A 17,210-nucleotide genomic window follows, 5' to 3' on the forward strand; every position below is an offset into this window, starting at 1 on the left:
CACCAACGGAGCCATGGATGGGGGTTCACACCACTATAGTCTCGCTGGCGGCTGGGTTGGAGCCACAGGAAGCAGGAGCCACACAACGCACAATCCGCCATCCGCTTCTCTGCCGACCAACCGACCGACCAACCAACCAACCAACCAACCAACCACCCACCCACCCACCCACCCCAACGCCAGCGTAGCCACGGCAGTTGTAACAGCTGATGGCCACCCAGCCACAGCAGATGGCCATCTAATAACCGAGCCACCACCTTTCCACGTGAGGCCGAGAGCCTGGAAATCACTCTCTGGGACTCTGTCCCCACAGTCATGTCCCCTCAAAGCTGCTGGGCCATGTGAGGCCATCTCCCCCATAAAGCAATGAAGTCTGGGCCATTAGCCACACACGAGCCTAAGGCCCTTGATGCCAAATCGAGGAGCACAGCGTGACAGAGTAGTACTGGATAGCTGGGCAGGGTAGAGCCGGGCAAGGCACCTATGGCAGGGCACAGTTCAAAATGGTGGACACACCACCAACTCCAAAGGGAGGTGAGCCGCAAAGAGATGGTCTTGAGGCCTCCCCAGCTCAGTGTGTCCCCAGCTCAGTGTGTCCCCTGCTCCGCCCAACCACAAAGGAGCTGAAGCTGCCCAAGGCATGGAGGGGCCCATCACTCACACAAGAAGCACCCCCACAGCCCCCCACACAGGTGCGCAGGTGCATGGCCTCCAGCAGCCGACTCAAACCGTGCACAGAGCCAGAGAGTGACCCCAACCCCACAAGCAGGAGGGGCAGCTGTGGGGCCGCCCACATGAGCAGCAAGTTCTGCCCTCAGCTTCATCCTAGGCTTCTTGCTCTGGGGTCCTGGAGAGATGGGCGACCTTGCAAACCAAACCAGGGAAGGCAGAGTACAAGGCCAGTCCCTGCGAGGAGCAAACAGCAGACTGACCCAGTGCAGCACTTGCTGTGCGTGCATGTGTGACAGCAGCAGCTGGTAGCCACGATTTGTCAGCAGCTTCTTTCTGTGCTCCTGCTAAGAGCCAAAGGACTATGTCTACACTGCTGGATCAGGCTGAGCCGAAGGCATCAATATTCAAGCTGTGCCTGTCAGCAGCCCCTACGTCCCCCCCACCCACCCATGTTTCCTGGCTCTGTCAAAATAAACCAGAACAAACAAATAAGCAGAAAGTTCCTGAGCTGTGCAGGCTTCTGGACTTCACCTGTGGTGGTGTCTCATGAAGGCAGAGCCCTACACCTCTGTGAGCTCCTGGCACCTGGAAGTGAGCACAGAGCTCCCACCCATCCCTGGCCTCAATCTTATTTGCCACATGTTATGGGACTGTGTGCCAGACCTGCAGCAGATCCCAGGAGGGAGGCGGAAAGAGTCTCTGCCCACAGGACATTAACACAGGAGAGTAACGTGTCTTGGTCTTTTTCCTGTCATAACAAAGAGAAACATTTGTATAGCACTTGGGGTTGCAAGGACTGGGGGCCCTTCGGCTGAAGGGATCACCATTTTGATCTACATAACGCACACTGGCTGGGAACCTCTGAGTGAGCCAAACCTGGATTCAAAGCCTGGCACCATCAGTTAGTAGTGATGGGATCTTGGACAAGTTACTTATTCTGTATCTGCAAAGTGGTGCACAGTACCTCTACCCTCCAAGGTTGGTCTAAGGACAGAGTGAGACAGCCCACACAACAGGCCCAGCGGAGTACCTACTGGCACAGTGTAAGCATTTGATGAATTGTGCTGTTAGCTTAGACACAGTAACTTTGGATTTCTTCTGCCCAAGGAGAAAGGGACAGTTAGGCACTGAATTAGGGAGGTGGAGAGCAGGAGGGCAACTAGATTAAAGGCTTAAGACACCTTGAACCTGCTCTCTGCTCGCCTGAGACTACAGGCCAGGTGGCCTGATGGCCAGCCTGAGTGACATGCTCAACTTGGTGTGGGGAGGACAGGAGGCCTGGGGGTGCGCTGAGCTGCTGAGGAGCAGACGGTTGTAGTGCTAGGTGCACGTTCTGCAGCAGCGGGCGTACAGCTCTTACGGGCCCAGGGCAGTGAGTGCCTACTCTTGGGCAGAGGCACACAGCATGTCATCCTCTGGTTTTGTTCACTGCTTTAGGGGGGAAGCAGGGGCTGGAGCACCCACTGGCCATTATCACCTCGGGCACAGGGAGGGACCATCCACAGCATGAGGAGGTCACCCCAAATGGGTCCACTTGATGGAATTAAGACCTAGTGCCTCCACTCCAAGCTCTCCAGGAGCAGGATTGGGGGAGGCGGACAGAGCACATATGCTGGGCTGTAAAACTACCCCTTTTACTATCGAAGGACATAACTTCTGGGTATGTGCATTTGTCAAAATGAGTGAATTGTACAGTAAAGATCTGTGAAATTTAATGTGTGTAAATATACCTCAATTTAAAAAAATAAAAAAAGCTGCAACTTTAACCAAATGGTCAAAGACAGTATTGCCAATAACAGAATAAACTGACACCCTGTTTCCCCGAAAATAAGACTTGGCTGGACAATCAGCTCTAATGTGTCTTGTGGAGCAAAAATTAATATAAGACCTGATCTTATACAATATATTATTAATTTATGCTCCAAAAGACGCATTAGAGCTGATTGTCCGGCCAGGTCTTATTTTCCGGGAAACACGGCATCACATTACTCCTGCTGTGATGCACTTATAAGGCTATGACAACACTTACATTAATTTTTTTTTTTTTTTTTTTTTACCAAAAATGCATAAACTGGATCTGATCATGAGTCAAACCCACCCTGAGGGACATTGAACAAAACAGGCCTGTAGGCTTCAAACACACTAGTGTCAGGTAGTTAAAAAAAGGCTGAAGAACTATTCTAGATTAAAGGAGGCCAAAGACATATGACAAGTAAATGCGATAAGTGGTCCTGTGGGGAAAAGTTATAAAGAACATGACTAGGCAATTGGCAAAATCTGAACACGAACTGTATATTAGATAACAGCCTTGTATCAATGTTAAATTTCCTGAGTTTGAATATTGCACTGTGGAATAATACAGTATATAGGAGAATGTCTTTGCTCTTAGGTGACAGATGCTAAAGTGCTGGGGGATGACGGGTCACAATGTCTGTAACTTACTCTCAGGTGCCCCGAGATGGGGGAGAACAGGCGACCTGCTGGAATGAATAGCTCCCCAGACTCTGGAGGAATCTGCTGTCCAGAATCACAGGTGCACAAGGGATTTCTGGGGGAGAAAGGGGAGGGGGTACACAGCCCACAGTGGCAAAACTTGGAATCTCATACTTGTTGGGCAGAGCCAGCTTGGCATGATTGCCCCTTCCTTCCCCACCCCAAACACTGCTAAAGGAATGGGGTAAAAAAATGAGGTCTTTGTGTAATCTCCAGGTCTGCCACCTGGTGGCGTCTTTCTGCAGCACACCTTCAAAGGGTTTCTCTTGGCACCAGGTTCAGGAGGGTGAGGCACTGCTCTCCATGAGGCTGATCAGGAAGGATGCTGGGGCGACTCCATCAGAACACTCCACCTCAGTCACCTGTGTAATTGGGGCTGGACAGGTTCCAGCAGGCTGCACTTGCTCCTCTGCTTGGGGACCTGGGCCTGCAGTATCTGTCTGTCTCTGCTATGGGGGTCCTCCAATGCTCCCACGGTCTTCAGGAAGAAACAAACTCCTCAGTGAACCTGGCCAGACCCAAGCCACCTCTCCAGCCGCGCTGCCCTTACATGCCCCCTAAATCCAGCCATACCAAATGACTCACAATTCCCTGAATGTGTCATGAACACCCTTGCCCTGCCCTCCTCTCTCTGGCTGGCTCGTCCTTCTCCCTTGGTCCTTACTGATGTCACCTTCTGCACCAAGTCCTCTGCTCCTCCAGTTCCCAGAGCACCTGAGCACACCTGTCCTCTCCTGCTGTGCTGTAACCATTGGTTTATGTGTCTGACTCCCCTTAACCCCAGGCCCCAGGCTGTGAGCTCCCCTGAGGGAGCAACCCCAATTTACTTTGGCTCCCCTGCACTCCACCTGGTGCCTAGCAATCTGCTGAATGAGAAAACAGAATGTGTAGAACTGTGTGTGTGCACCCAGAAGGCACCAAAACCCATCCTGGGCAGGGGACAGAGGTCCTGATCACCCAGCCAGAGGCCAGGGTTGGAGTGGGACCCAGAAGGAAGCACCATGGTCTACCAGCTCATGGCAGGGGACAGAACCCAGGATGAGAGAGACAGGGGGTCACAGTGTAGGTAACTGGGCTGCAGTGGTGCTGGGAAGTTTGTCCAGGAAAAGCCCCGTGTCAGAAACGCCTGGATGCCTGAGGCCTGCATTCTAGGCAGCTGATCGCCAGAGGCTGTGCTTAGACAGTGCCTGCTGCTGGAGAGCAGCCCCCACTGAGGAAATAGACCCATTCACAGCATGCCTACAGCTTGGGCGCAGCCCCTCACAGGTGGAGAGACAGACCAGCCCCCGCTTTGCTAAGTCCAGCGAAAAGATCTGCTTTCCTGCAGCAAGACGTGGGAGCGTGGGAGTGAAAGCCTGGCCTGGCCCCTCACATCAGTGACAGGTCCTCCTGTCCACTCAGGTGTGTAGTGTGAAGGTCCTCCTGCTGGTCAGGAAAATTCCTACCACTCTTGCTTCCCCCAGAAAAGAGAACTTCTGGCCCAGGCATGTATTTAGCTGACTGACTACACCTGGAATGAAATGACAAGACCTGTGGTGAGCAGCGTGAAATCTGAATACTAAGATGATCTATGGCCCATGCCTTACAGACACCCCTCAGAAACTGCCAGAGCCCCTTTCTAGTGGTGAATTTCGGACTCAGAACCCACTAGGAGGCCCACACCCTCACATTCACTTTTGTACAGCACTTTATAGCTTACAAAGCACTTCTGAAACATGCGATTGTAACTGGTCACCCCCTGGCTCCAGGATACAACATTCTCTAGGAAAAGAAATTGAGGCTCAGAAATACTGAGAGACCGGCCTAAAGTCTCCTGGCGTTCACCTACGTGAACACAGGTTTTCCAATTCTGAATCCCACATTCTTTGTACTTGACCACACTGCTTCCTCAGCTGCTCCTTCTCTATCTGATGTTGGCTGTGGTTCTTGGAATGCCAATCACAGCAAGGACAGTACCATCTGGAGCTCCTTATAAGCAATCATTCTCCTGCTCAGGGAGCTGCCAAGCCAGAAAGCTGCAGGTGAGCAGCAAGAGAGGGGCTGTGCTTCTCCCTGGAGAAGGAGGCATTTCAGGCCCCTTGAGCTGGGTCTCTATGGAGAAAAGGGCTGAGTCTGAGGAGGGTTACTGGGACATCCTCCCCTCAACCAACAAGGCAGGGTCCCCACGCCTCCCTGACCCAAACACTCTGGGAGCCACCCCCACTGCACCTCAACACTAATATGTCAGTGCTTCTACCAGTGCCACCAACTTTCCTATAGGCCTATTCTCCAGCTACAAAGTCAACCCAAGGAACCAACAGGAATTTGCAGCCCATGGAACCAAGCGTTTCAAACCATGGACCAGTTATTCAAATGTCAGTTGGGAGATCAAGATGGATTTTGGGGTCAGGTAGGCCCAGGTTCAAATTCCACCTTCCCTCACTCACTTGCTTTGTGACCCTGAACTAGTCACCTACCCTCTGAGAGTCACCTACACTTTGTGGACCTCAGTTTCCTCATCTGTAAAAGTGGGATGATTGAAGGATCAGACATGATGTTGTGGCTGGTGGTGTCGTAGGGTCTTTGCTGAATGAAGGGTGAGTGTTCCCTGCTCTGTGCTGACTGAGGTAAGCCTCCTGGTGACACGTCTCTCCAGGCGAATACCTCCTATCATTTGATGGGCACCTAACCTACTGCTTGGCAGGAACTGTTCTTAGTGTCTCCTCGATTTTCTTAATTCTCACGACTTCATAATTGAAAGATTTCCCCCTTTTACTGCTGACAAACCAAAGCCTAGAGACCCTGGCCCAGCTCACTGGCTTGGAGGCGGCTGCCTGTGGCCTGCTCCCTTCTACTCCCGCTAGCTGGATGTGAGGGGGCTGTTTGAGGGCTTTTCCTTTGAGTTTGAATGACAGCCATCTTTGAAGCAAAGATAACCCTTCTCCCTGGCAGCCTGAAGGCTATAAGCAGTCTCCCCAGGAAGCCATTTGCTTCTGTGCTCAGGATGGATGCTGGGGGGATGGGGAGGCGGATTAGTAATCCCTGGTTTCAGCCAGGACTCCCTGATGACAAAGATTCATGCCTGTGCTGTCATCTTCACTGTTCCAAACAGCATGATGATTTTGTTCCTTTTTAAAATGCAGGATATGTATAGCTCCAATTTGTCAAGAATACATAACATCACATCATTCTCTAAACGCTGTGCTTCACTGCCTCGGGGATAATAACCAGTGAGCTGCTGCTTCTAACCAGAGCTCTCTCTTGTTGCACAGGGTGAACCCCACCCCCTGAAGCCTGCTCTGCTCTCGGGCATGTGGGAGAGTACCTGCCGCAGCCAGAGAGGAAGTGACTCAGCCCAGTGGGAACTGGGAGGGGCGGTCAGAAAGAGGGCCCTGTGCCCAGCCTGCTTTCCCTCAGCATATCCCCACAGACCGTCCTCTGCCGCTGCCTTTCTTCACAGGACTGTGACCGGCTGAGGACAGCAGGCGTGGGGGCCAGCAGTGGCCTGAAAACCCCACTGCTCACAGGAAGCCCGGTGCCTGCAGCTCGGGGTCCATCTCCAGTGTCTTCCAGCAGGCAAGATCACACACACAAGGAGATTATGTCATCAGTGATGTCCTTGTTCGTCCCATTGTCCTGAACGAGTCCCCACTGGGCTCTTTCGTGGCCTCCAGGAAGGCTGGAGGGACAGATGGAGGTGAAAGGCCCCTAGCCAAGAGGACGTGTCTCAGAGTGACTGGGAGAAAAGGCGCCAAGGCTGTGCACACAGAGGTGGACGTGTAGGCCCCTCTGGGGAAAAGAGAAATGGCCCAAGAAAACAGCCTGTGCAGACAGGTCAAAGGGCTTCACCAGCAGCCACTCTGCGAGCCACCAGAACAGCATCCAGGGCGGCCTCACCAGCCCTGCCACCAGCTCACCCCTCCCAAGGGCCTCCGGAAGCAGCTGATGTGACAACAAATAATCCGTCACTATGTGTGGGTGTCGAAGGAGGAAGGGACAGACTTACTAGCTCTTTCTCAGGCTGTGCTGCCCTGGTATCTCCCATCCAGAGAAGCAGCATGGGGAAGCAGCCAAGCACACTGGCTTGGGAGACCAGGCCCCTTGGTTCTGTGGGGGGCCTTCTGCCATGCGCAGTGACAGCAGACCTGTCACTGACAGCCCTCCCCTTCATGCCAGCCTCCCTACGACTAGGGGGACCCTGGCATGAGCATGTGATGGGGCCCCTCAGCTCAAACCATCAGTTATTGCTTTGTGTAGTGACAGCCCAGGTGCAAGGCCTGCCACAGGATCCCACGTGGACTCCAGGTTCTTGTCACTCAGTGGCCCAAATCAGGCAAAGGGAAAGCATCAAGCGACTGAAGGGCTGGCTGAGTCTGAGAGCCACCTTTGTGTCCACTGTGTGCTGTGGACTCGTTTCTCTGCTCCTCAGTCTCCCACCAGAGGACAGCGCTGCCCTGCGCAGCGTCCCCTGAGGACTTCCGGGAGCCCAAGCGTGGGAGGCACTAGACAAATGCTAAGTTTCTTTCTATCCCAGGTTTCCAGACTGACAGGTGGGAAAGCCCAGGCTAGGCCCAGGTGCACGTGATTCTCTATCTTTATGCTGTTTTTAACAGCAAAAATCACTACAATCATCCTGTGAGAAAGTCAATTTGGACGTGGGCCAGCAAACTGTCTTTCCTTAACTGCCTCTATCAAAAATTCAATTCGATTAAATTTCACAACTTTGACAATGAACAATTGTCATGCAGGGAGGCCTGCGGGGTCTCTGCTCCCGCTCCCCACACAAGAACGTAGGATATGGTGAGGCCAAAAAGGAACACCCACGGAGCCATAGGTAGGGGAGTCATACCACTATATTCTCTCTGGCGGCACTATACTCTCACTGGAGGCTGGATCCACACTGTCCGCAAACCGCCATCCACGCTTGCCAGCCCAGCCGCCATCTTCTTGCTAGCCCCCATTCTTTTCTCTCTCTCTCCTCTAGCGTAGCCACAGCAGTTATATTAGTGGCCAATGGCTCACTGGTTACAGCTGACGGCCAACTAGCCACAGCTGATGGCCATGCAATCACAGTTGATGGCCATTTACTACCTGAGCCAGCACCTGTCTATGTGAGGCCGAGAGCCTGGAAACTACTTTCTGGGGCTCCGCCCCCACAACAATACAGTTCACTTTCTGCAGTTTCATCAAATGCTGCTGGCTGTGGCTGCTCAGAGGGACAAGATTACAGAGGCAGACAGCGGCTTGGTCATCAGGGTGTCCCTCAGTGGGCTGATCACAGGGGTGGGCTCACACGAGGGCCTCAGCTGCTCTGAGCCTGAGAGGGCAACCTCAGCCAATCCCAAGGGCCACAAGCCACACAGACAGATACCGTCCATACACTGGCCAGCGCACACTCATTACATGTCTGTTTTCCTGTGTCTCTTGTCAGGGTGAGCTCCTCGGGGCAGGGCCTGGGGCCTTGTCCACCTCAAAATCCCTGCACAGGCCCAACAGGTGCGCAGAAGACACACGTGAAACAACAGCCAACAAAGTAAAAGAAAATGCACACGCCTCAGGCCCAGCACTTCCAGTTCTAGGGGTTACCCTACAGAGACACTCACACAAATTCACAAAGATGAATGTGCTCAAGGGTCCCCATGTGTAGCAGCAAAAAAATCACAAAAGACAAAACCACAAAAATCAACACACACACACACACACACACACACACACACACACACACACACCTCAGACAGAAAACAATTTAAATGTCCACCAAGAAAGGATTGGTTCACTACATCTGTTCCATCCAGACAATGGAATACTACGCAGCCCTTAAGACTAAATCTACACCTGCTGATAAAGATGTCTATGGTACATTACATTTAAAAAACAAGCAAACTACAGTACTATTTGTATAATATGATCCCATTTGGGTTTTTTAAAAAAAGATTATACACACCTTTGAATATGCATAGGAAATTTCTAGAAGAAACTTAATGGATACCTCCAGGCAGTAGAACTAGGGGCCCAAGAAGGGGAGGGAGAGTTTTGTTTTACATTCTTCCATGTTGTGTAACTATTTTACCACAGACTACTATAATAATTTTTAAAAATCTAAAAATTTTCTCAACCCATTGAAATCATTAAGAGCAGTAATGGACTCGGTGGGGAGGCTGAGCCTGAGAAGGTACACTGAGGGAACATGGCACGGCAACACATGTGTGAGCTTAAGTGCCCCGAATGTATGGGCCTGACTGCTGACGCAAGGCTGCACCAGGGGTGGGGCGGCAGAAGGGACAAAAGCACTTCTGGTACACTTACGCTTTCCCAGGTAACTTGCAAACATTCCTACAAGGAACTTCCTGCTCGCAATCTCGTCTCCATAAGGGCTGGGAGGACCATCAAACCATTCAAACAGGAGACCTGTAAGCTGGGTTGTGACACCGCTTTTGGGAGACTCACAGACCTGCTAGCAAAGAGCTCACGTGGGCCTCTCGCTAGAGCTGGCCCCTGGTTCCTGACTGCGGGCCAGGCACTAGGCTGAACCTGCTACAGACAATAAACACCTCGTGTCTAATCCTGGTTATTACCTTAGCAGCAAGGAGCGTTATGTCCATTTTGTAGAGGAGGAAACTGGGATGGAGATCAGAAGTGACTTGTTCAAGGTCACTCAGAGAGCAAGTAGCAGAACTGGGTTCTGAGCCTAGGCCCTTAACTGCTGGATGACATGGTTGAAAGTCTCCTAACCCACTGCTCACAGGGCAGGAGGGGGAGGGACCTGTCTCCAGGCAGTGGCAGTTTCCATTCCTCTGGCAAAGAAGGGACTGCTTCAGGTTTGTCAAGGTCCCTTCCAGGTCTACGGCTCTATGAGTCCAAGATTCCATGCGGGCTGGGTTCCCTGGGGCCAGAGCCTGGCCAGGATGGAGGATTGGGATGGCATGAACTCCAGAGTCACACAAGTGTGGGCTAGAAATCTAGCTCTGCCCTTGCTGGCTGTGTAACAGCGGACAGATTACTGAACCCCTCTGAGCCTAGGGGTTCTCCTCTGTAAAATAGACAACTCTTTCTTCGTTAGATGTGAGAAAGATTCAATATGTATTGCAGAGTATTTAGCCAAGGACCTGGAAGGTGATGGGGATCCTTCTTTTTTGGCTGGTTTCCTTCCTGTTCCTTTAGGAAACCACCTTGGGAAAGGAGTCAGAAGAGAACATATCCCTTGGAACGTGCCCTAAACACAGTAACACCAGGAGCTCCATATCTACTGCAAAAAGGAGCAGGATTCTTGTTCCCCAGAGTTGGCAGATACCAGTAGCGGGGTTCCAAAAGCCCCACAGAACTTTGGGCTACGCCAGTGCCAAGTTCTCCCAAGGGGATGAATCAAGCCTGTTCCTAGAAGCACCTGCTGTTCCCTCATCACACCTTGAACCAGCTCTGCCCTAAACTCAAAGACAAATGACAAGCATTACTACGGCAACGTCCAGGCTGGTCCCTTGGGTCACAGCTTCCCTAAAGGCTGAAGATCCTCTGTCCATCTCTTTTGCCAAGTAGGTGGCAGTCTATAAACATACTCAGAGGGGATAACTTCATCTGAATGACAAGAGCCCTTCTCAGGTTTGCGACCTCTGTGCTTCCAACCTCCCAGTATAGCAGTATACAGGCCTGATGCTTTCTCTGAATTCAGACACCAGACTATGGTCACAAATAGGGACACACACAGAATAAACTTTAAATACTGTTTTCTCATATTTTAAAATACAATTCTTTTTTTAAAATCAGCAGTCCTACTTTTATCTAAAAAAATGGTTCTTTGAAATCACCAGCCCTGTATACTGCTATACTGGGGAGTCTAAGCTCACACCCAAGACAGACTCCCAACAGCCATCACCACTGGGCTATAGACCCCTCAGGAAGGGAGAAGGGGGACCGCAACCCAAAAACGAGTACTCTTGCTTGTTGGGGGAAAATCACAATGCTTCAGTTTATTAAAAGAGGGTTTAGAAATACTTTAAATAATAATAATAATAATGAAAGGTACTCTTTGGAGCAGCAACTCCTAGAATTTATCCTGCAGACACCTAACGCAGGGAAGATCACATGTATACAGATAGTCACCTCAGCTTTGTTTGGCGAGCAAAAGACAGAAAATAACCTGAGTATATCAGTAGAAAACTTGAATAAATTACACACATGCTGATGACACAATGTAGCCCAAAATACATGTGCCAAAGTAGAACCATCTCTAAGACAGTAAGTAAATCACAGCAAGTGAAAGGAATCTTGATTACAAATCCCCGAGGATATGCAGCGCTGCTGTGGGGAGGGCCACCTTCAAAGCCACAGTCTCACCTGGGAGGGTGGAGAAGGAAGAAATGCTCTAGTTTCAGGCCACTTTCTTTTCTACCTTCTTTACAGCACAGATGCAAGGACAAATCCTGTGGAGAGCTCCCCAGTTCTAAAGGGTCTATGTGAAGCCACACCCACCAGCACCCCCCCCACAGCCTAATCCCATTCAGGCTGAGTCCATATTCCCCTTGAGCTCAGGGGAATAAGGGCTCTTCCCTGATGGTTCTGAGTGAGTCCTATGAGGCCTCTGGCTGACACCTCTCCTTCCTAAGAAGGCCTGAGTCTGCTGGCCCAGCCGCTGGAGTAAATCCAATCTCAAGGTCTCTTACTAGATAAGATCTCCAGGGAGCTCTTTCCTTCCGAGGGCAGCTGCTGTCCAGGACCCCATCAGTCTGATACCTGCTGAATCAGTGTGGATAATGCCAGCCTGAAGGGCTGTTCTTTAGGGCCATATGAAGGCTGCAGAAATTACGGGAGTTTTTCAGACTCAGCCACTTGAGTTTCTGAAACACTGAAGAAGTTCACTTCCCTGGGCAAACCTGGACAGAGAAAAGGTGAAGGAAGGGAAGCTGCCCTTCTCCCAGGCGCTGACTCAGGCAAAATCAGAGGGAAGCCTGGCCCTAAGCCAGACAGGGAGCCACTGACCACAACTGACGCTGTCCCGTGAGGGTGTGCTCAGGGCTTCTGAACGGAGCTGGCAGATTTCACTGGCCACTGTCTCTCATTCAGTCTCCCACACCAGGAACCTTGGGATCACCTGCCACCGTTGCCCTTCCCTTAATCTTCCCAACACTCCCCGAGTCCAGCCGATTTCACCCAAAGCAGCCCTGATCGCTGCCCTGATCCAGGCCTCCGCTAGTCCGTGCTTTGATTATTGCAACAGCCTCCTACGGGGACTCCACACTCCCTCTCTCTCCAGTCCATCCTCCACCCACAGCCAGAGTGCTTTTGGGAAGATGCAGGTCTAATGTTTCCTCCACTTAAAATGAAACTCCCTTCACCAAGAGAATGGTTAGTTCAAGCATCTGAGCACTGGTGCCCCCTCTCCAGTGTGTCCTACAGCCAGGTCCCTTCACACCCTATGCGACACCCTCTCAGGGTTCCTACAGTGCACACATACCAGCAGGCATCCATGCCTGTGCCATGCTGCTCCCCTGCTTGGAGCATGAGCCCTCAGATAACTCTATGCACCCTTCGCAATCCAGTATAAGCTCCAAGGGCTCTTCCAACTTCTCCCCAACCTCCTCCTCCTCATCTCCCAGGGGAATCACTCCTTCCTCTGGGTTCCCACTACATGCTGCACAGGCTTCTGTGAGACACTTGCCTAATTCTGTGCATGTGTGAATTGGTGAGGAGCCTGCCCCATCTGTCCCTGTTGCCTACCTCTCCGTTCTCCTTCTAATCCCAGCACAGCCCCAGCCACTCATGTGTATGGAACTCAAGTTGTGGATTCTGAGCCGCTACACACATCAATGTATGAGAGGCTTCCTGATGATACTAATTCAGGCACCAGACTAGGGTCACTAATAGGGACACACATGGAAGAAACTCTACTTTTGCTCGTACTTTAAAACACTTTTTTTCCCCCCCTTAGCAGTCCTACTTCTATTTTTAAAAAAATGGTTCTTTTAAAGAGCCGCGCTGAATCATCCAAATGGCTCCCATACAGCCTGGGTAAACTCCCCACTGATTTCCTTTTCAGAAAGAATACAATAAAATTCTTGTGATCCCTCAGGACACTTCTGACAGCTCAATGGGACACAGTTCCAGCTGCCACTAATTGCATCAACTACTTTTTGGAAGTTCTTTCCCGCGGCCTGCAATAACAGCTAACACTTCCAAGCATGTCTCACTCAGTGTGTGCTAAATGCTCAACCTGCCATAGCTTTAATCCTCAGAACTGCCCTACTAGGGAGGGGCTCTGACTGTCACCATTTCCCAGATGAGAAAGCTGGGCATGGAGAGAATAAGTAATTTCTAGTGACTAGCAGGGCTGGATTAGAACCCAGATCTGTCTGACTGCAGCGCCGAGCAGGCTGGTAACCACTACAATCTGCTGTTTTCCCAAAAGGTCAAATTAAAGGTACAAGGGAGCAAAGGCAGCACCCCCTACAACTGGCCTTCTGAGAAGGCAACCTTACTTCCCTGGCTGCTCAAATGACCTGCAAGCTCAGGAAGAGAGGGGCACATGCACCAGTCACTTCTGTGCTAGGCAGAGAAGCCGAGGGCAATACAGGAGCTTGTCACCTGCCACCGGTTGCAAAAAGTGCTTTCTCAGCCAAGATCCACCACACCAGCACCAACTCTCTCCTCTCAGAGGCCTGCAATAGCCTCTGAAGAGGTCTCCAGTCTTTTAGTCTCTCCTCTCTTCCTTCCCTCCTCTGTTGAGACTCAAGGGAGATAGTTCTAAAACTAGATCCAACCATGACACTCCTTTGCTTAAAACCTTTTCATTGGCTCCCCATGGCCCTTGGCACAAAGTCCGGAATTGTTAATGTGGCATTCCCTTGCCAACCTATACTGCCTTACCTTGCATTATGTCGACTTTCACACTACCATATTAAACAAGCTGAGGTTTCTAGCATAAACTATGAGTTTACTTGTCTCTAAGTAGAACACCTTGCTCCTTCATTCTCACCTGGCTAAATCTTCCCATCCTTCTAGATGCAGTTCCAGCGTAACAGCTTCAGCCAAGCCTTCTCAGGACCCTCCTGCTACCCAGGCTGAGCTAGCAGCTCCCTCCACTGGGCTCCCACAGCATTCTGTGCCTGCTGCTATTGGCTTTTTAGACCACATTTCCACTAGTTTACAGGTCAGTCTCCCTTAACCAGACCATGAGCTTCTTGAAATAGGAATAATAACTAATGTTTATTGAATGCTTATTATGTGGCAGACATGGTTCTATGTGTTCTACATATGTTAACTTTTTAAATCTTTACAACTCTGTTATCAACCTATTTTAGAGATGAGAACACTGAGGCACAGAGGTTAAACAATGTGCCCAAGGTCACACAGCTAGAAAGCTGTGAGCCAGAATTTGAACTCAGGAAGACTGCCTCCAAAGCCCAGTCTTAATCTCTATAATATAGGGTACTTGCGTCTCCAGGCAAACATACTGTTGTTGTCATGTGGGGAACGAATGAATGAATGAATGAGGGCTATCTCCAGACTGTCTAGATCCAACCAGTAAACAACTGGCACAACAGGGCCATTAAAGTGCTGGAGCAGCTCACAAACACTGTTTACAAACAAGGATGCTTTTGGCCTTACAATTACATATTCTTCTCTTCCTTATCTCCTGAAAGCTAAGCCAAGAGGGAAATGCGCCCAGCCCAGAGTGACTACCCTCTTCCCCACTGCTCTCAAAACCAAGCAAAGCCAATGGGTTTCCTCCAGTGACTTAAAACAGAGCAAAGTCTATCCTGCCACAGAAGGCGGCTGTCATCTCTTCCTTCCGCCAACAAACCGGCATCAAACCTAGGGAGTGGGGGTGGGCAGAGAACGAGGAGTCGGGAATCCCAACACCCCAGCCTGGAAGGTGGGGCCAAGTGGCGTGGGAATGGGCGGGCCTGACCCGGCATGGCAGGTGAAACAGTGACCACAGCAACAGGCTCTCTCCTTGGAAAAGGCCGACCAAATGTAGCACTGGCAAGCAGGTAGCTCTGACCCGCATCTGAACGCCGCCTGGGAAGAGAAATTCCCCAGAAGCGATGGTGCCCGTGCCAACGGGTGAGGGCTCCTGGAGGAAGCCCTGGCTGGCCCTCCCTGGGGACTCCTTCTAACTTTCAAGTCCCTCTCAAGATCAGGAGGGAAGCATGGAGAGACAGAAGGTGTCTCTTGGGGAAAACCTGGCAGGTTCAAACGGCGGTGCCTTCACTTACTGGCTGAGTGATTCCGAGCAAGGTTGGCAGTGTCCACCTCCCAGGGCTTCGGCGAGACCGAGGCTTACCGCGGCCCCGGCGCCCAGCAGCCCCCGCCACCGGAGAACTGCAGACCCCAGAAGAGGAGGGGACATTCGCTGTTGCCACTTCTGTCGCAGCCGGATAGCCTCAGGCTGTCACCCGGGTCCCACCGCCACCGCCGCTGAGGCCCGCCCAGCCAACCTGCACCCCCCGCCCGGCTCCCCACTCCCGGACCCCCGCTCTCACCTTCCCCCGGTGCTCAGCGCTGCTCGCCCATAGTCCGTAGCCCGGAGCCGGGACTGCTCGGCGCTCCGTCCCGGGGGGCCGGGGCCGGGCCGGGGGCGTGGGAGCCGCTCACGGCCGCCTCCCAGCGCAGCCGCCGGAGCCGCCACCGCCGCCGCCGCCTCCCTCCATGGCTGCGGCGCCGCCACCTGACAACGGAAGTGACGCACCGCCCCCTCCTCCCGGCACAAGCCGCAGCCCCGCCCCCTCCCATGGCCCCGCCCCTCGCCCAAGTCCACAGACCCACAGCGTTGGGATTGGGCACCATCTTGACGACGGGCGGAAGCCTTCAGGCCAGAGGCCAGATTCCGATTGAGGATTGGTTCAAGGTGGGGTCTGGGCCGAGCTGTGTGAAACGATTGGAGGCTGAGACTCTAAAGGGGCGGTACTAACTGCTTATCTATGTCTGAGGAAAGGCTGGGCCGGAGGCACCGCCCCCCGCCCCGACTCCGCAGCACCTCGCGTACCCTGCACACGCCCTGCTGGATTTGGAGAAATCTCCAGCAGTTGGAAGGTCGGCCAGATATAGTATATTTATCAGAAAAATGGCTCTTCCTTGATCCCCATTTCTCGGTTCCTGGAGTTCTGTGCGTAGAGAGCTGCAGTTAGACTCAATGACAGGAATTCCTGTCGCAGCCCTCACATTTTCCTCTGGGCCCCTCGCTTTTGTAGAAACCCCGCTTCAACTGAAGATCGCTGGAGTCTTGACCAGGGAGGTTTACAGTGAAGAGTTCCTATTAACTATTCCAGCCACCTAACCTCAGCCCCTCCTGTTGCAGTTTCGGTGCCTTTCTCCTCCTCCTCCAGCAACCACGCCCTCCATGAATCAGCTTCTTGCACCAGCAGATGAGCCCTTTAAAGGGATTGCATCAGGCTGGTGACTCACTGGGGCCCTCTGAGAGCCTGGCTTCCCTCCCCTGTCATGCCGAAGCAGCTAGGAGGGCTTAGTGGCAGCAGCACCAGCGACAATGGCCCCACTCCTTTGTCTCGGGTGTGAGCTGGGGTGCCTGCTGCATATGACTGACTCCCCGGGTGTCTTTCCAGCTAGTTATGCCCTGGGTCACCCTGTATCCATGTGTGGGCACACGTGTCCAAGCCTGGTGCACTGCTGGGTTTTTCTAGGGCGTGTGGCCAGGCACTTATGTGTATGCGTATTTGTCATCTCCACACAGGCAGTGCCAGGACATGAGAGTTGGTACAAGTGAGAGTCTGGATGCAGCCTCCTGTGTCCATCTCTGTCTCTCTGAATGCCTGGTGTCCTGGGAGCTAATAGGGTTAAAGAATAATAGTAATAAAACAGCTCCCACTGTTGTGTCACACACTGTATTGAGGAGTTTAGAGACATCCGGTTAGGAGTCTGTTTCTAGATGAAGAAGCTACGGCTCTGAGAGGGGAAGTAACCCATCCAAAGACAGAGCTTATAATGGCAGAGCTGTGATCTGAACCAACTCGGACAGATTCTGAAATGGTTGGATATGAATTCTTACTGCGTTCCTTACAAGCTGAGTGACTTAGTGTAAGTTCCTTAACTTTCCTTGGCTGTCAAAACAGAGA

The 17,210-nt window shown here is 51.9% G+C and overlaps 1 protein-coding gene across 2 annotated transcripts in view; it reads right to left on the bottom strand.

Annotated features, from left to right (window-relative positions):
- STK40 (serine/threonine kinase 40) overlaps positions 1-15,821 on the bottom strand; it is a 39,207-nt gene extending 23,386 nt beyond the window's left edge. The window contains exon 1 of one of the 2 annotated variants that reach the window (XM_074334403.2): positions 15,621-15,821. The gene's annotated coding sequence lies outside the window, so the exon portion shown is untranslated. Of the gene's footprint in view, positions 1-15,353; positions 15,460-15,620 lie in introns of those variants that run through there. The other variant, XM_074334405.2, reaches the window with a different exon arrangement.
- Positions 15,822-17,210: the final 1,389 nt, after the last annotated feature.

Source organism: Rhinolophus sinicus, chromosome 14 (genome assembly GCF_057876585.1).
Source record: "Rhinolophus sinicus isolate RSI-liver-muscle chromosome 14, RSI-T2T, whole genome shotgun sequence".
In the NCBI taxonomy this organism is placed as follows: domain Eukaryota; kingdom Metazoa; phylum Chordata; class Mammalia; order Chiroptera; family Rhinolophidae; genus Rhinolophus; species Rhinolophus sinicus.